The 17,233-nt window shown below is 44.7% G+C and overlaps 1 protein-coding gene across 1 annotated transcript in view; it reads left to right on the top strand.

Annotated features, from left to right (window-relative positions):
* The window catches only part of dtwd1 (DTW domain containing 1), a 376,654-nt gene that overhangs the window by 338,232 nt on the left and 21,189 nt on the right, over nucleotides 1-17,233 (top strand). The window lies entirely within an intron of this gene.

Here is a 17,233-nt window from a genome sequence, read left to right as displayed (position 1 = left end):
GGCCTTTATCATTGTGGGTACACCTTTTTTTACGCCATTTTCCCCTCGTTTTGTGCGTATGCACTTTTCTCCGCCAAATTTGGGATCTATCAAGCCAAAACCTGACGGGGAAAAGTGCGGACATTTACACCCAGTTTGACCCTGGCGTACCGTGATTTACGCCTTTTTTGAGGAACAGGAGGTGTAGTGTTCTCACTCAGAGTGTAGCAACTCTGTTTCAACACCGAGTTAAACCGTGTCCAATGAAAACATGAGTCGTGGTGGAGTTGACCATTTACTCAGCAGTCTTCAATGACAATTGGTGAAAACTGTAAATACAGCAAATATTGCATTTTAGATAACATAAAACATGAATTAACACAATTTTAGGTACAATGAAGTACTGTAATTATAGCCAGCAGAACGTTTTTAAATGTGTAAATAACATAGACAAAATGTCCCTTTTTAATTACAAATAAAATATATATTTCTAGCAGCTATCACTATTTATTGTTTTCAACACCTTAAACGTGAAATGTGTACACTTACGGCGTTGCCTGTACAATATTTCTCAGCGGGTGGCTATGATAGCTTCAGAACATGTCTGCCTCACTCTCAGTCCAAGGAGAAAAGAACTAAACAGGAAGTCAACCAACACAGGTGACCTTTAGGAAGTGATGTCATCAGTGAGTGGACCTTCAAAATAAAATCCTCTTAATAAACCTTTTTACTCTTATTTTGTAACTACAACACATAAATGAATTATTTTAAAGCAGACATTACAAATGAATAAGAGAAATGCCTTAGAGGCAACACAGGAGGAATTGGCGACACCGTTGCTGAATCAGAGAACTGCAGTGTGAGAGGGAGAGAGGAGCGGAGTACATTTAGAAGAGCACAGTAGGATTTTTTTAAGTAATTGTGGTAGTGGTGGACCGTTGATGCTGGCAATCCAACCCGCTCTATAATAACACCAGGCTATATGTTAATTAATAAACAGAGCGGATTGAGGATTTTGCTTTTTTGATTAGGCTGTGTGACGTCCGACAAGGATCAAACCAAGTTTAAAAACACACCGGCAGCAGCGCACACTGATCTGCAGCTACTGAGACTGTTATTAATCTGTCACCTGAGTTAACGAGGTGCACGTGTGTTTGGAGCTGACGAGAGGAGAGAATAAAGAGTGAGACAACGCGGCCCTGAGGAGGAACTGTGAATGGGAAATGACCCAAACCGAGTCCAGTAGAGCTGTAACTGTGTAGTGGAAAGGCCTGCAAAATAATGGTAACTATCGTCCTGCTTCCTACATTGTTTTAACATCTAGGTAAAAAAAAAAAAAAAAAAAAAAGATTTTCTGGGATAAACGGGCAGATTACATAAGATTCTTCTTCTTTCTGCTCCCTTTTGTTGAGATTTGGGAGGTTTTTGTTTTTATTGTAGCTTATTAAAATGCAAGATCATTTTTCTGACTGATTTATTGCCCGTGTATCTGCTTTCGGAGAAGCGGAGAAGTTCCGCTTCTTTCCCCGTCCTCCGCCCGTTGTCACTTTGTTGTCACAAAAGTTGCTGCCACAGAGCACATGGCTAATTAAATATGCACGTGCTGACCATATATAGTTGTATATAGCAGAGGTGTGGACTTGGACTTGAGACTTGAGACTTGACTTGGACTCGAGTCCCGATTTTGATGACTTAAGACTTGCTTGATCAAATCAAAAAAAGACTTGGACTCGCTTGGGACTTGATGCCAAAGACTTGAGACTCTACTTGGACTTGAGAGCAAAGACTTGAGACTCTACTTGGACTTAACCCTCTTGACTTGAATTCAAGTCAAGTCACAAGCAGCTAGCACAAATATTAAAATATTTAAAAAAGTGTCACATCAATGTTATACTGTAGCAGCCAGCCAGAGACATTCTATATAGAACCCACTCCTGTTATCAGTCTTGGCTGTGTAGGCTATAATTAATGCCAACACACTAATTCCTACCACACACATAAAGATAATCTGGCTGATTTTGCCCCGATTTCCCCCCTTCGGACCAAAGACAAAAAACGCCAGATTATCTTGGCTCTTAAGAGTATATTATGAAATTCTCCTGTGGTGTGTGGTGTGTTAAGATTTAAATTCTCCCAACAATCGGCTCATAAAACGGTCGGCGGCGACAATCGTAAATATTGAACATGTCGAGTACGATTGTTGGTCGCAACAATCGTGACCGTTTGGATCAAAAGTCGGCTTGTGTGTGGGGGAAGCCGACCATCTGGAGTCACCGGCTCTGCGGAATGTGACGTGAAATTTAATGTAACCAATAAAGAAGCGAGCTGACTGCAGCACACGTAGCATAACAAACCAGTGTGGCTAACGGCTCCATGGCATGGATCTATATAATACATCCATGCACCATGGCTACCATCAACAGAGTACGTCAGATCACGTTTGATCACACAAGATTTCTGGCGTGTTACTGTACGTCAATTTTAAATAGCCTAGCTTTATTGGCATGAGAAGGCAGTGCTTATATTGACAAAGCATACCACAATAGAATATTAATAAAAATAAATAGATGAATAAGTGGCAGAACATAAACAATAAAATATAAACAATTGAGGCGTGATCATGATCTTTACTTATCATTAATTATAATTGATTTGTTTGGGACTCGAAACAAAAATCTTAGGACTTGGTTGGGACTTGAAAAAAAATCTTAGGACTTGGTTGGGACTTGAAAAAAAATCTTAGGACTTGGTTGGGACTTGAAAAAAAATCGTAGGACTTGGTTGGGACTCGAAACAAAAATCTTAGGACTTGGACTTGACTTGGGACTTGAGAACAAAGACTTGAGACTCTACTCGAGACTTGAGAGCAAAGACTTGAGACTCTACTTGGACTTGCAACATAGGGACTTTCTCCCACCTCTGGTATATAGGCGTTCCGGGGGCGGAGTAAGAGGTGTGTTCACGTGTGCACCATTCTTGGGTCCGGTGTGATTTATTGCGGAGAGTTGTGCGTACGCACAGGGTGTACGCCATTTCCGTACGCAAATATTTAGTAGCAGTTTTACACCCTCTTTGATAAATGAGGCCCCTGATCTTGTATTTACCAGGAAGGTAGCTCTGGTCGATCCTCCTCAAGCCCTCTTTCAACGGGGGGTTTGTACAGGGACCGCCAACAACCTCCTGGAGAAGAGCCCCTGCCAAAAAACTCAGTCCACCTCGACACCTTCAACTCGGCCAGAGAGCGCAGGCCTGCCACCTTCAGGACGATGTTATACGCCTCCTTTCTCCCCAGAGACTCCAGGGGCCTCATTTATCAAAGAGCGTGTAAAAGTCCTCTTAAATTTTCAGTACGACGGAAAGGCAAAATGTGCGTAGGGGTTAGGGTTAACCCTAACCCTGACCAAAAAATATACACTCTTTTCAGATCTATCAAACTCCGCGTACACACGGCTGCACGGTATTTCCCTTTTTTAATGTTTTGTCTTTATGTAAAGCACATTGAGTTGCCTTGGTATGAAATGCGCTATATAAATAAAGATGCCTTGCCTTGCCTTGCCTTGCCTTGATAAATCACACCGGACCTGAGAAAAGCGTGGATGAGAACACGCCTCATACCCAGCCCAGACACAACCCTATATGGTCAATGCAAATCAAGCACGTGCATATAAATTAGCCATGTGCTGTCTGGGATTTTGTGGAGTGACGTCGGAAGAGGAGACGATGGTTGGAAAACGTGGGAAGAAGCGGAACTTTTCAGAAACTGAAATTCATGTGCTTGTTGGTGAGGTGCAGGCAAGGAAGGAAGTCCTTTTTGGCAGGTATTTGCATTAATTCTGTTGTGAGTCATTTGTCTAAAAAAAGAAAAGAAAACATAACATGTGGAGACTTACAGATGAACAAGTCTCCCATGCCAGCTTAGGGCTTCCACTTCTCTATCCAGCTTCAAAGCATCACTTCTAATTCATTTGCAAACTCCCTGTTCTTGTTTCTGATGATGTTTATTATTCATTTATTTATTATTATTATTTCCTATTACTTATCTTTCCTCTCTCTCATGCAAACTGTAAAAAAAAAAAAAAAAAAAAAAAAAATTCTTTCTTTGTGTGTGCGATTCTCTTATCTGATCTGATTATTTATTTACTTAATTTTTATGATATCACAAATTGACTATTATTCTGATATCTGGTCGTTTGTGGATTAGCTGGGGTTAGGAGAGCTTTGTCTTGCGTGTGTGTGTGTGTGTGTGTGTGTGTGTGTGTGTGTGTGTGTGTGTGTGTGTGTGTGTATGTGTGTAAGTCCTGCATTGTGTTACAATGTATTTGTTTTTCTTTTTATTTCTTTACCTGACATTGTATCCTTGTATCTTTTTGTGGAAGGACCCCCTCGAAAATGAGATGATTCATCTCAAGGGGCTATCCTGAATAAATAAATTCAAATTCAAAATTCAAATTCAAACAGTTTTTTCGCTGGAAAAAATAATCAATCTAATTTAATCAGCCACAGCCCCGGCCTCACCAACAAGCGGAAATCTTCTGAGTGGCAGGAGGTAGCCATGGCTGTCAACGCAGCAGGTGCCACTGCCCGAACAGAGAGTGAGGTGAGGAAGAAGTGGACCGATTTAAAAGTGAGTTTCAATCTTTAATAGGCCCTATGCCATAACCTACTTTGTCATATAACATAATCTGTATTTAAATAATGTCAACACTGTCACTATTTTCACAGAGAGAAGCGAAACAACGCCTCACTACACACCGGCAAAGTGTGGCGGCCACTGGTGGGGTTGCAGCCCCACCGGACCTTACCCCGGTGGACATTACCATCGGGGACATCATTGGCACCGAGTCCGTGGAGGGTGTGGTCCCAGTCGAGGAGGGGGACTCGGACGTGAGGGGCACTACAAATCAAGCCGGTAATCGCCAGTTTGACTTTCCAGTAAGACAAAATGAATTTATATGAAAATAATGTGCAGAGACATGAAAACATAACACACACTTATTTCCTCAGACACGGAGGTGCATGACGAGGGGGGGCTCGTCGTCTTGGAGCTGAGCGAAATCCCCCCCGCGGTCGCTGGTCCGAGCGCTCCGGCCCCGAGGCGGTCGCCCCCCGGCCCCAGCTCAGCCTCCACCTCGGCCCCGAGGCGGTCGCCCCCCCGCCCCAGCTCAGCCTCCACCTCGGCTGATCACGGATGCGGTGCTGGACGCACAAAGGGAGACGATGGAGGCCCAAAGGAGCACTGCGGCAGCAGTCGGTGCCGTAGTCGAACAGCTGCAGAACATTAACCAGCGTCAAGACACCATTGCTGCAACACTGCAGCAAATCCATGCTGCCATTGTGGCTCTAACGGCTGCCGTTACAGGCCTCACCGAGTTTTTAAATAAAAGAAACGAATAAACCTTTTGTCTGAATCTTTTGTCACAATGCAGGAGGTGTGTAATATTTGTTGAAGTTGCATAGAGGGACATAGGGACAACAATTTCAATGTCGTGTTTTCTTGCTATTTTATTTACACACACACACACACACACACACACACACACACACACACACACACACACACACACACACACACACACACACACACAGTGGAATAATAGGTCTATATAATAGGGCTATAAATTCTGCATGGCTGCAGCTCGTGCTTGTAGTCCACGTACTGCAGGCATTATGGTGCTCAGTGACGGCTGTGATATCCCGGATCTATAGGAAATATGTTGCAGGATTGCACAAATCATTCTCAGTCGGGGCTTCAGTCACAAGGGTGAAAAATGTTTATTCATACACACCTATCGGCTAGTTCCCGTTGGTAGGTCCCGGTTGCCAGGAAACCCAGTGTGGTTAATACCTGTGCCAAATCATGTGGGTCAGTTCAGCATGTCAAAATGTAAAAACGCACGTTCCTCATTACAGCTCATTTTAGGAGAGCTGCCTTATGCTCATTATTTAACTTTACTGTATGTGGCCAATGGACCTACCTGTGTTGGCACAGATATTGCGTGGGTGCGGCGGGTGCTCCTTTCCAATGCTGGACCCAGTTCAGCACATAGCTCCAAGAGCACGGCTCTAGGGAGTCTAAATCGGCTAATCAGCCAGTCATCATCATGGGCCAGCAGATCTTGTTGGTCCCAGAACACCCGCTCCCTCCTGATCCTCCCAGCTTCATGAGCGAGAACGTCAATAAGAGCAAGTGCTGCTGGATCCATGTTGTTCCATTACGCACAGGCGCACCGGAGCAGTATTTATAGTTGCGCCACACAGGTGTGCTTGATTTCTTTATCATAGCTGTGTGTGTGTGTGTGTGTGTGTGTGTGTGTGTGTGTGTGTGTGTGCGTGCGTGCGTGCGTGCGTGCGTGCGCGCGCTGCACGCTTGTGTGCGTGTGTAGGCTGTGGGGGGGAGTTGGGTTTTGTTATTTTTGTTAATATGTGATGATGAAGGCTGTATGAATATGAATGTCACACATGACTGACATATCTACAAGGCTTTGATTGTTGATTGACTGCGCTCCTCTCTTTTCTTCAATTGCACTTCTCTGACTCAGCAGCGGCGTCGCCAATTCCTCCTGTTCTTCAAAAAGCGTGTAAATGCCGGTACGCCATGGTCGGACTGGTCGTAAATTTTTGCACTTACTCCCGACAAGTTTTGGTTTGATAGATCCCAAATTAGGCGGAGAAAAGTGCGTACGCACAAAATGGGGGAAAGAGCGTGTAAAAAAGCGTGTATCCCCAATGATAAATGAGGCCCCAGGTCTCCCAGCTGTGGGGTCCTCAGAGAAAGCAGGAGGTCCTCCTCCTCACGCCACTGGCCAACAGCAGGAGAAACCATCAGGGCCGGAAAGACATATTCATGCTGCTCATCCCACTGGTCCAGAACAGTCGGGTCCTTCACAAACCCCCTTAGAACCTCCGGCAGGGACCCACAGACCTCTGCCACCAGCCTGTGCAGCACTCTGCTGGACCTGATGCTAAGTCGCTCTGCCAAGTGAGGGATGGAGGTCCTTAGGAGGTGACCCAGCTTCACGCAGCCTGCCTCCCTCAGTCTGATCCTGAGGCTGTCGGAGGACAGGACCACCGAGGTGATAAAACTGTTCCATAGCAGAGGCTCTTCAAAGAGCCACATCCCAGGTGTTAAAACAGCCTTCCGCTGGAACGTGAAGACCTGCGCCGCCTCGAGCACCGACTGGTAAAACGATGTCAAACCAGATAAGTCCACTGAGCTGAGCTCAAGCAGAAACAGATGTTTATCGTACCCGAGACGACCGGCCTTCCTCAGCAGCAAGCAGGCTGTGTCCATCCACGGCAGACCAAAACTGTACAGGAGTCTCTGGGCCGTCTGCAGCCTGAAAGCCACGACCCGTGCCGCGATGTTCACCAGGCCTTGTCCACCCTCATGTACCGGCAGGTGCAGCACCGCTGATCTCAGCCAGTGGTGTCCCGACCAGAAGAAATCCACCGTCTTCCTCTGGATGGCTTCGACCAGGCCCCTCGGTGGCTGCAAGACCCTCAGCTTGTGCCAAAGGGTCGAGGCAACCAAGTTATTGACAATCAGAACTCTTCCCCTGTAGGAGAGCTGAGGGAGCAACCATTTCCACTTAGACAGTCTGGCACACACTTTCTCCATCACACCCTCCCAGTTCTTCTTCTGAAACTCCTCACTCCCCAGAAAGCACCTTCATGCCCTGCCTTCCCCAGCTCAGGTTCCCTGGTAAAACCGGCGCCCCTGTTTCCCCCCACAACCCCAACTGCAAAGCCTCACTTTTCCCCCAATTTACCCTTGCTGAGGCAGCTTTGCTGAAAAGATCCAAGGCATGTGTTAGAAAAGACACGTCTCCCTGATTCCGAACAAAAACATTAACGTCATCAGCATAGGCCGAAACCACCAGTGGGGGGCGATGAAGCAACCCCGGCAAACTGATCCCAGACAGCCAAGATCTCAACTTAGCCAGAAGTGGCTCAATGGCCAACGAGTACAACTGACCAGAGAGTGGACACCCCTGCCTAATGCCCCTCTGTACCTGCACTGGACAGCTCAACCCCCCCCCCCCCCCACCTTGACCAAACAACAAGCTTGTGAGCAGTGAAACAAAACCATCTCCAAAACCAAAAGCTCTTAACGTGGAAAAAAAGAAACTCGTGATCAATTCGATCAAAAGCTTTCTCCTGATCTGAAGAGATGACACCAGCATCCATATTATGCAATCTACAAATGTCCAATAAGTCTCTCACAAGAAAAAGATTATCAGTAATGGTTCTGTCCGGTACACAGTATGACTGGTCCCTGTGGATTATTATTCCCATCACACCCTTGAGTCTGTTTGCCAGCACTTTGGATAAAAGTTTATAGTCAGTACATAACAAAGCAACCGGTCTCCAGTTCTCCAGCAAAGCTAGATCGCCTTTCTTAGGCAGCAGTGAGAGGACTGCAAGCCTGCATGAGGTTGGTAAGATGCCGGTCTGAGAGGACTCTCGCAGCACCTCACACAGGTCAGTTCCAAGACACCTCCAAAAATTTTTATAAAAATCCGCCGGGAGTCCGTCCAGTCCAGGAGCCCGACCAGAAGCCATCTGAGCCACAGCAGCGGTGAGCTCCTCCAGAGAGACCTCAGCATCCAGCACGGCTCTGTCCCCAGACGTCAGCTGAGGGAGGTCCTGCAGCAGCTCGTCCACACACTCTCTGGAACAGTCCTCCCTCCTGTAGAGGGCGCTGTAAAAATCCACAGCATGCTGCCTCATCTTCACCGGGTCCGTGGATAAAGAGCCATCAGGGAGGCGGAGACAGACCATCTGCTTGGTCTGCGACACAGACCTCTCCAAATTAAAGAAAAAAGAAGTGGGAGCGTCCATGTCTCTAATATTTATAAAGCGAGACCTGACCAGGGCCCCTTTAACCCTCTCCTGCATGAAAGAACCTAGTTCCTGTTTCAAAGGAGGTTAAATCGAAAGCAACTGGACTTAGTTATTTGTCTAGGAAGACGTTTCACCTCTCATCCAAGAGGCTTCATCAGTTCATGTACGCAGCTGACCAGGCTGCGTACATGAACTGATGACCAGCTCACCAGTCCCAGCCTGGTCAGCTGCGTACATGAACTGATGAAGCCTCTTGGATGAGAGGTGAAACGTCTTCCTAGACAAATAACTAAGTCCAGTTGCTTTCGATTTAACCTCCTTTGAAATACTATGACCTGGACAAATGAGAATATGCACCGGCTTAACCTAGTTCCTGCTTTTTAAGCTGGAGTCTGCTGCTGTCTGTGCTGCTGCCAGTAAGAACACTGCTCTCCAAATCCCCAATTTCCTTTTCTAGGTCCTGAATGACTCTCCTGGCTGTTGCTGTGGAGTAACTTGTGTATTGCTGACAGAAAACCCTAATGTGAGCCTTTCCCACCTCCCACCATTGACTCAGAGACTCAAATTCCCTCTTCCTGTCCCTCCATGTTCCCCAAAATGTCTGAAAAGTCTGACAGAAACCTTGGTCCTGTAGCAGCCTCACATTAAAGTGCCAGTAGGAGCTGCCTCTGGTGGTTGGTGAGCTGTGAAACTCTACAGTGACTAGATGATGGTCAGTGAAACCTACTGGGAGAATATGGCTGCTCAGTAGCCTGTTGCTGTAGCCATGGCTGATGTAGCCAGCCTGGCTGCCCTCACCCTCCCATCAACCACCCTTACCCAGGTATACTGCCTCGCCTGAGGATGTTTAAGCCTCCACACATCCACCAGTCCTGACTCTGAAACCACCCGTGACAATAAAGCTGACGACTGCAGGTGAGGCTCTTCACTCTGATCACACTGCTGCAAGAAATCTTTTACTTTCTGGAAAAAGTCCAGCCTGTGTGAGCCCTGGTTCGGAGCATAAATATTAACAAAGCAGAAGGAGATGTCCTGTATTTCTGCTCTGACTGCTACAGCCCTGCCTGTCTCTATCTCTGTGGTGGACAGGATGTGGACGTTCAGCCCTGGAGAAAAGAGGACGGCCACACCGGCAGATAAGTTTGTCCCATGAGACAGGACATACTGCCCCTGCCACCACAAACCCCAGTCTGTCTCATTTACTACATCACTGTGTGTTTCCTGAAGAAAAAAATATTCAATTTTTTCTGTGTGATCATTTCTGAAATAACTGCCCTCCTCTGTTGACTCCTCCCCCCGTTAATGTTTAAAGAGCCTAACCTCACCTGATGCATCTTAAACTGAGAGAAAGATGGAGACAGAAAAAAGAGACAGTAAGAGAAGAACCACCAGGTGCAACACAAACATCATCATTTTACTTACGAATTTTTCGCCTTTTTGACCCTTTCCCTCTGTTTGCCCTAATCACTTTCAATCAATCAATCAATTTATTTATTTCGGGCATGTCAATTTAAATCATCATCATCACACTTCATCTTAGTTCAATAATACAATGCACATGGCCGAAAGGGAAAGCGGGAGAAGCAAAAGCTTATCTAGTCCCGCCCCCATTACCCACAGAATAAAATCTTTATCATAATCTTTTCTCCTTTTTTTTTTTTTAACATTCTTTTACTTATCACGTTTTGACATAATATGTTACGGCATAAGTAGTATATAGATCATATCATAGTCTTTTCTTTTCTTTTTGCTTTTTTCTGTTTTTTACATTTTGATATAACATATTTTACTTATGACATTCGATATAACATGTTGGCAACAGGTAGTAAGCAGAGCTGAAGTTTAGCTCTAGACAGTACAGTACATAGATTACGTGTGTGTTTGCACATGTGTCCATATTTGTCCGTCATGAGTGAACAACAGTCTCATCTTGTAGCTTGGCATGTCACAAAGTCATAGAATGGTCCAATCGACAGTGAGCAACGTCCAATGTACTTATTATTTTTGGGATGGTGTATGCTGTGGTGTAAGAGCCCTTTTTTGCCATATTCTTTTATTCATCCGTCTCCTCTGCAGCCTTTGCCGCGCTTAACCTCGCCATATCCTCCCGAGTTTTGGCCATGTCAGCTCGTAATATTGACACAAATTCACGAACTGCTGTGATGTCGGAACGCATCCCGACCACAGCACCTCGAGTAGTGGCGTTGTCCGCCCTGGCATTGGTCTGCTCAGAGGCGATCTTCCTCATTTTCCGATATTGCATGAAAATTCCGCATCCCAGGGTGAACATCCCAATTGTCATGAACGTGAAAATGTACACGTCTTCGACGTCCTCAACATCGAGTGCGGCAAGGCAGAGGACTCTCCACTTTTCCCATCCATCCAAGATGTAGCCGGAGATGAAAGTCCCGTCCGGGCATTTGGGCTCACCAGAACCCGCACGCCTTGTTGAGAACACTCTGTCAATGGCATTCAGTGACCAACTCAGCAAATCCATCGTGGACCAGTTGATTGAACTCAGCTTGTCAGTTACAGGGCTCAGTTGAATTCTGCAGTACTCTGATCTCTCAGTCATGTTACAGCATGCATTAGTACCTTAATTTATCTCCACCTTGTTGATAGACATTATAACAACATCCTGCACAAACAGCCTGGTGTAGACCTTTGACATACAATTTTCTTTGGTTAAACGTATTGTTTGGGTACAGAATGTTTTTTGTTATGTTCCCTTGCCGTCTCAGCACAGTGTCTGTTGATTCGTGTCTCTGACCTTTATCAGCCCTCCTGTGTTATTTTGTACCGGTTAATAGTTGAGTTGACATACTTTCTCTTAAATACATTAAATGTCTCTGATGTTTTGACATCATCTTCTAATGCATTCCATTGTTTGACACCTGTGATCGACAAGCAAAAGGATTTTAACGTAGTTCGAACATTTCTTTGTCTGAGAATCTTTTTCCCTCTAAGATTGTGTCTCCCTTCTCTTTCCAGGAAAAGTATTTGCAGATTTTTGGGGAGGCTTTTATTAGCGGCCTTATACATTATTTGTATTGTGCGGTAATTTATCAAGTCATATAGTTTGAGTATTCTTGAGTCCACGAATAACTGATTTGTGTGTGCCCTGTAATTGGCATAATGCAAGATTCTCAGAGCTCTTTTTTGGAGTATTAACAAGGGATGTGTGGAGCCTTTATAAGTGTGACCCCACACCTCTGCGCAGTATTGCAGGTGTGGAGAGACTAGTGCCCAATACAGCAGGTGAAGTGCTTTTTGATTTATTATTTTTTGTGCTTTCCATAGTATGGACACACTCCTGGCTAACTTGCTTTTTAAGTGTCTTATGTGTGGTTTCCAACTTAGCATGTCATCAATAATTACTCCCAGTACTTTGTTCTCACTGACCCTTTCAATATTCACTCCATTTACTTGGATGTTAATACTCGTATTACAACCTTTTTTCCCATATAGCATGTATTTAGTTTTCCCTAGATTTAGTGATAATTTGTTTACATTGAACCACACATGAAGCTTAGCCATTTCCTGGTTTACCGTTTCCACAAGTTGGTTCAAATCACCCCCAGAACAGAAGATATTGGTATCATCCGCGAATAATATTAGTTTCAGAATATTGGACACATTGCATATATCATTTATGTATAGTATGAATAGCTTTGGACCCAGAACTGACCCCTGTGGGACCCCACAGATTAAGTCCAGGCAAGTTGATGTGTTATCACCTATTTTCACATATTGGGACCTTTTGTGTAAGTAGCTCTTAACCCACTCCAGAACTACACCTCTAATGCCATATCTCTCCAGTTTAGCTATTAAAATATTGTGGTTAATGGTGTCAAATGCTTTTTTCAGGTCAATGAAAATACCTATGGAATGTAGTTTTCGGTCAATAGCGTCAGTAATGATTTCCACCGACTCAGTTAGAGCTAAGGCAGTCGAGTGGTTCTTTCTGAATCCATATTGGCTGTCATATAGCAGATTGTATTTGTTGATGAAGTTGTCTAATCTGCTGTTGAAAAGCTTCTCCAAGATTTTTGACAGTTGTGGCAGTATTGAGATTGGTCTATAGTTGGTAAACTCATGTGTGTCCCCATTCTTAAACAGTGGCACAACTTTGGCAATTTTCATTTTGGTGGGAAAAGTCCCTGTTTGAAACGACAGATTGAAGATGTATTTAAGTGGTAAGATAATACCTGGTAAAACTTTTTTAATTAACCTCATGTCAAATTCGTTAGTGTCAGTTGATGATTTTCCTACACACTTATTGACCATGTGTGTGATCTCTGTGGCCTCAACTGGTGTGAGAAACATCGAGCTGGGATTTCTGTCTCCGTCCTTATCAAAGTGGTCCCAGTGCAGGGGTGAGTCAGGAATGTCCTTGGCTAGCTCTGGCCCAATATTTACAAAGAATTGGTTGAATCTATTTGTTATGACTCCCGGGTTATCTTCCTGCATGTTGTTATAGTTGAAGTAGGGAGGGTAGCTTAGTTTTGCCTTTTCATTTTTTGTCACATTGTTTAAAATATCCCATATTTTTTTAGTATGTTTCATGTTTTCTGCTAGTAGGTTGCTGTAATATTCTTTCTTGCGTTCATTTAAAATGCTATGTAGTTTGTTTCTATATCTTTTGTATTTCACTTCTGACTGTGTCGTTCTTAGTTTCAGGAACTGTTTGTACAGGGTGTTTTTCTTCCTGCAGGCATTTATCAATGGTTTTGTGAGCCATGGTTTCCCCTCCTTCTTCTGATTTGTGTGTCTTTTTTTCATAGGACAGTGTCTGTCATATAGTGTTTTAAATATTTGCAAAAAGGAGTCATATGCATCATTCACATCTGTTTCATTGTAAACATTGTTCCAGTTTTGCCTCAGTAGTTCATTTTTCAGTGCATTCATTCCCTCTTCGGTCCTGACCCTAATGTAAATGTTTTTGTTAGGTGTCTGTCTCACAGTGTGTTTCCAGTCATAGATAGCAAAGATTGGTAGGTGGTCACTTATATCATTTATCAGGAGTCCTCTTGTTATGTCGTTAACGTTAGTGAAAATATTATCAATTAGAGTAGCACTGTGTGTTGTGATCCTGCTAGGGCGTGTGATGAGAGGTTGTAAGCCCATTGTATACATCATATTAATGAATTCATCGATTACCGTGTTTTGTTTTGGATTTAGCAAGTCAATATTTACATCACCACAGATGAAAACTCTCTTTTGGCTAATTTCTGATAATATTTCTCCCACACATTCATTGAAATCTTCTATTTTTGAATCTGGTGCTCTGTAAACACAGCTTACAACTATATTTTTACCATTTGTTACACATATTTCAATTGTCACACATTCCATTAAGTGGTCAACAGCTTTAGACATATTTTGTATAGTGTCATACTTAATTTCATTGTCAATGAACAGGGCCACTCCTCCTCCAATTTTGCTTCTTCTGTTAACACAAACAAGCTTGTATCCATCCAGGAAAAAATCTGCTCCTTTGTCTTCATTAATCCATGTTTCCGACACCGCAATGATGTTGAAGTGATATTTGAAGTGTTGTAGGTATTCCTTGATGTGGTCAAAGTTAGTGTATAAACTCCTGCTGTTGAAGTGAATTAGAGACAATTTTCCATCCATCTCAATGTTCTGGTTGTATTGATCTTCCGTGTAGTACTGGCATTTCTCGGTCATGTTAAGATAAAAGTGAGTATTCGGGTCAATTCCTTCATTCGGGTCTGCTAAGGTATGGTTCACATCTTGATTTATAATCAGCTCCACAGTTTCAAGTTCAGCAATCCTCTCTGATATTTCCATTATTTTTTCAGTCTGTGTAGGAACCCTTATGTTTTGCTGTGTTGATGTTATGGAGTGTTCGTGAGCCATACCTTAGTTGTTGTATTTCTCCAGCTCGTCCTCGCTCCTGATTTGCAGTATTTGGACATCTTCAGGTGATGATCCATTCGTTTTGATGTAGATTCTGCAGTTTGCCGTCCAGGTGTGTTGAATCTTCCCCCCTTTCTTCAGTTGGCGAGCTTGTCTGGCGATGCCAGCATTCTTTTTGGTGAGATTCTCATTGATGTAGACGTTTGAGCCTTTGAGCTTCTTGCCCTGCTTCAGCAGTGCAGTCTTGTATCTTCTATTGTTGAATCTCAGCACGACAGCTCGTGTTCCAGCATCTTGCCTCCGGGGTAAGAGGTGACATACTTCCACATTGTTGAAGTCAACATCGATGTCTTTGCCAGCCAGGAACTCAGACACCTGCTTCTCCACAGATTTAATATCAGATTCTTCAGGTGGGGCGGCTGCGGCCGCAGCCGCCCTTGCGTAGGTCTGATGCTTGATCTTGAGACCAGTCACAATCACCTCGTTGAGTCTTCCTTGCTGGTCCATTTCTTCCATTCTGTTTCCCATCTCCTTTAAAAGCTGGTCTTTTTTTGCATTTTCTTCCTGTAGCTCTTTGATTTCCACTCTGATTTCCACTACAGACTTTTGGAGAGAATCCATCTTCTTCTTTATTTCTTTCAGCTCACTTTTCAGCTCGGCTTTCAGCACCTTCAGGCCATCAGTCATGGATTCATTCATGTTTCTCAGGTTTCTGTCAGCCACGACATCTCCATGTTCTCTCAGTCTTCTCAGGTCATCTCTCATTGCCGCCATGCCTTCGTTCACGGCGTCTAGCATTGATTCAGCTTCGGAGCTATCGGCGCCTTTAGGTTTCCCCATATCTTCTCTCTTTTTCTTTTCCTCCTTTTCTCCTTTTCTCCTTTTCTCAGTTTCTCAGTTTCTGCAAGTTATCTAACTTGGCAAAACTTAGCAAAACTTGTCTCTGTTATGCTCAGCTGCGCTCTGTTGCTGCTTACTGCTCCGCTGCAAGGTCACTTTGCCACTTTCCTGAGCCCTGTCAAGTGTTTCTTTAACCGAAAACGTTTCTTCTCATCCAACAAGTCCAAGCCAACAACCCTCTGTAGAGTCGACACACTCCTAATGAACTTCTGAACATCAGGAAAATGATCAGCCACTTTCACAGACTTACCAAAGGTCTCATCGAGGAACAGGTTAATGTCCTCCAGTGTGTACAGATCTCCACCCCCTGACTGGGAATCTGCCACAGAGACACAGTCAGAGTCGGTCTCAAAGTCCATATCCTCATCCCCCTCCACTGCACCTGAGTCTCCGTCCGCAGCAGCCTGACTGTGTTCAGATGAAGCTGTCTGTCTCCTGCTGCCTCCTGAACCCTCTCCATTCACCTCCTCTGCTCCTCCCTGTCCCTCCACTGCTGTAGCTGCTGTAGCTGCTGTAGCTGCTGCAGCTGCTGCCCTGTCTTCATTCCCTGCTTCCCCGCCTGTCTCGGCCTCCTGCTCCCCAGCCTGACTTTCTTCCTGCCCGCTCTGCTCCTCCGTGCCATCGGCTGCGTCCGGCGGGGGGGCATCGCCCTCCCCCGGAGCCGCGGTGTCTGCCGCGTCCTCCGCAGCGGCGTCCGCTGCTGCCGCGGGCCCGGGGCGCGCCTCGGCCGCCCTGCGAGGACACGCAGTCCGCTTGTGGCCCACATCTCCACACTCAAAACATTTCATTCTACCAGTGCTGGCGTACACCATGTAATGTCCCTCCTCATGTCTGACCCTGAATGAAACCTCCAGCGTCTGAGACGGACACGTGAGGAACATAAACACCTGCCTCCTAAAGGACTGCACATGCTTCAGTTTCTCAGCAGAAGGATTTTGAAGTCTATTCTAAATCCTACAGGAAGCCAGTGGAGAGAAGCTAAAGTGGGAGAGATGTGCTCTCTCTTCCTAACTCCTGTCAAAACCCTCGCTGCGGCATTCTGGACCAGCTGGAGACTCTCTAGAGAGTTTTTCAGACATCCTGACAGGAGAGAGTTGCAGTAGTCTAGCCTAGAAGTGATAAATGCACTTTCTACATGTGAAGCAGAATACTTAGCATTAGCTATAGGGGAGAGTGGGGTAAAGTGAGACACTTTTTACATTTGCTCCCCTCTAAGCGAGCTAAAATGATTTATCAGTAAAATGTACACATTTCCCATTAATTCAGGATGTTGCCTAGCAATGGAAATTATCAGAATGTATTTAGGACGAAGGACAGTGAAAATATGATTGTTTTAAAAAAAGTGGTCTCGTGTCTCACTTTACCCCAGGTCAGGGGTAAACTGAGACAAACTAGAAAAATCAACGGGGTAAACTGATCCACTTACTTTTTCCACTCTGAAACTACCATAACAACACATGTTGGAACAGCTAGAGTCCTGACAGCTAGCTTGACAACCACACTCCAAAACTAATGTCGGACTAGTAACATAATCATGGGGATTGGTCAATTAAGCACTTTTGGTTTCTCAACACAAAGTGAGTCAAAACCAAAATCAAATACAACACAAAATGTTTTAATTAACATT

This window comes from Trachurus trachurus, assembly GCF_905171665.1.
Source record: "Trachurus trachurus genome assembly, chromosome: 3".
NCBI lineage: Eukaryota > Metazoa > Chordata > Actinopteri > Carangiformes > Carangidae > Trachurus > Trachurus trachurus.
The sequence above is the reverse complement of the archived record's forward strand: the minus strand, read 5'-3'. Positions and strand labels throughout refer to the sequence as shown.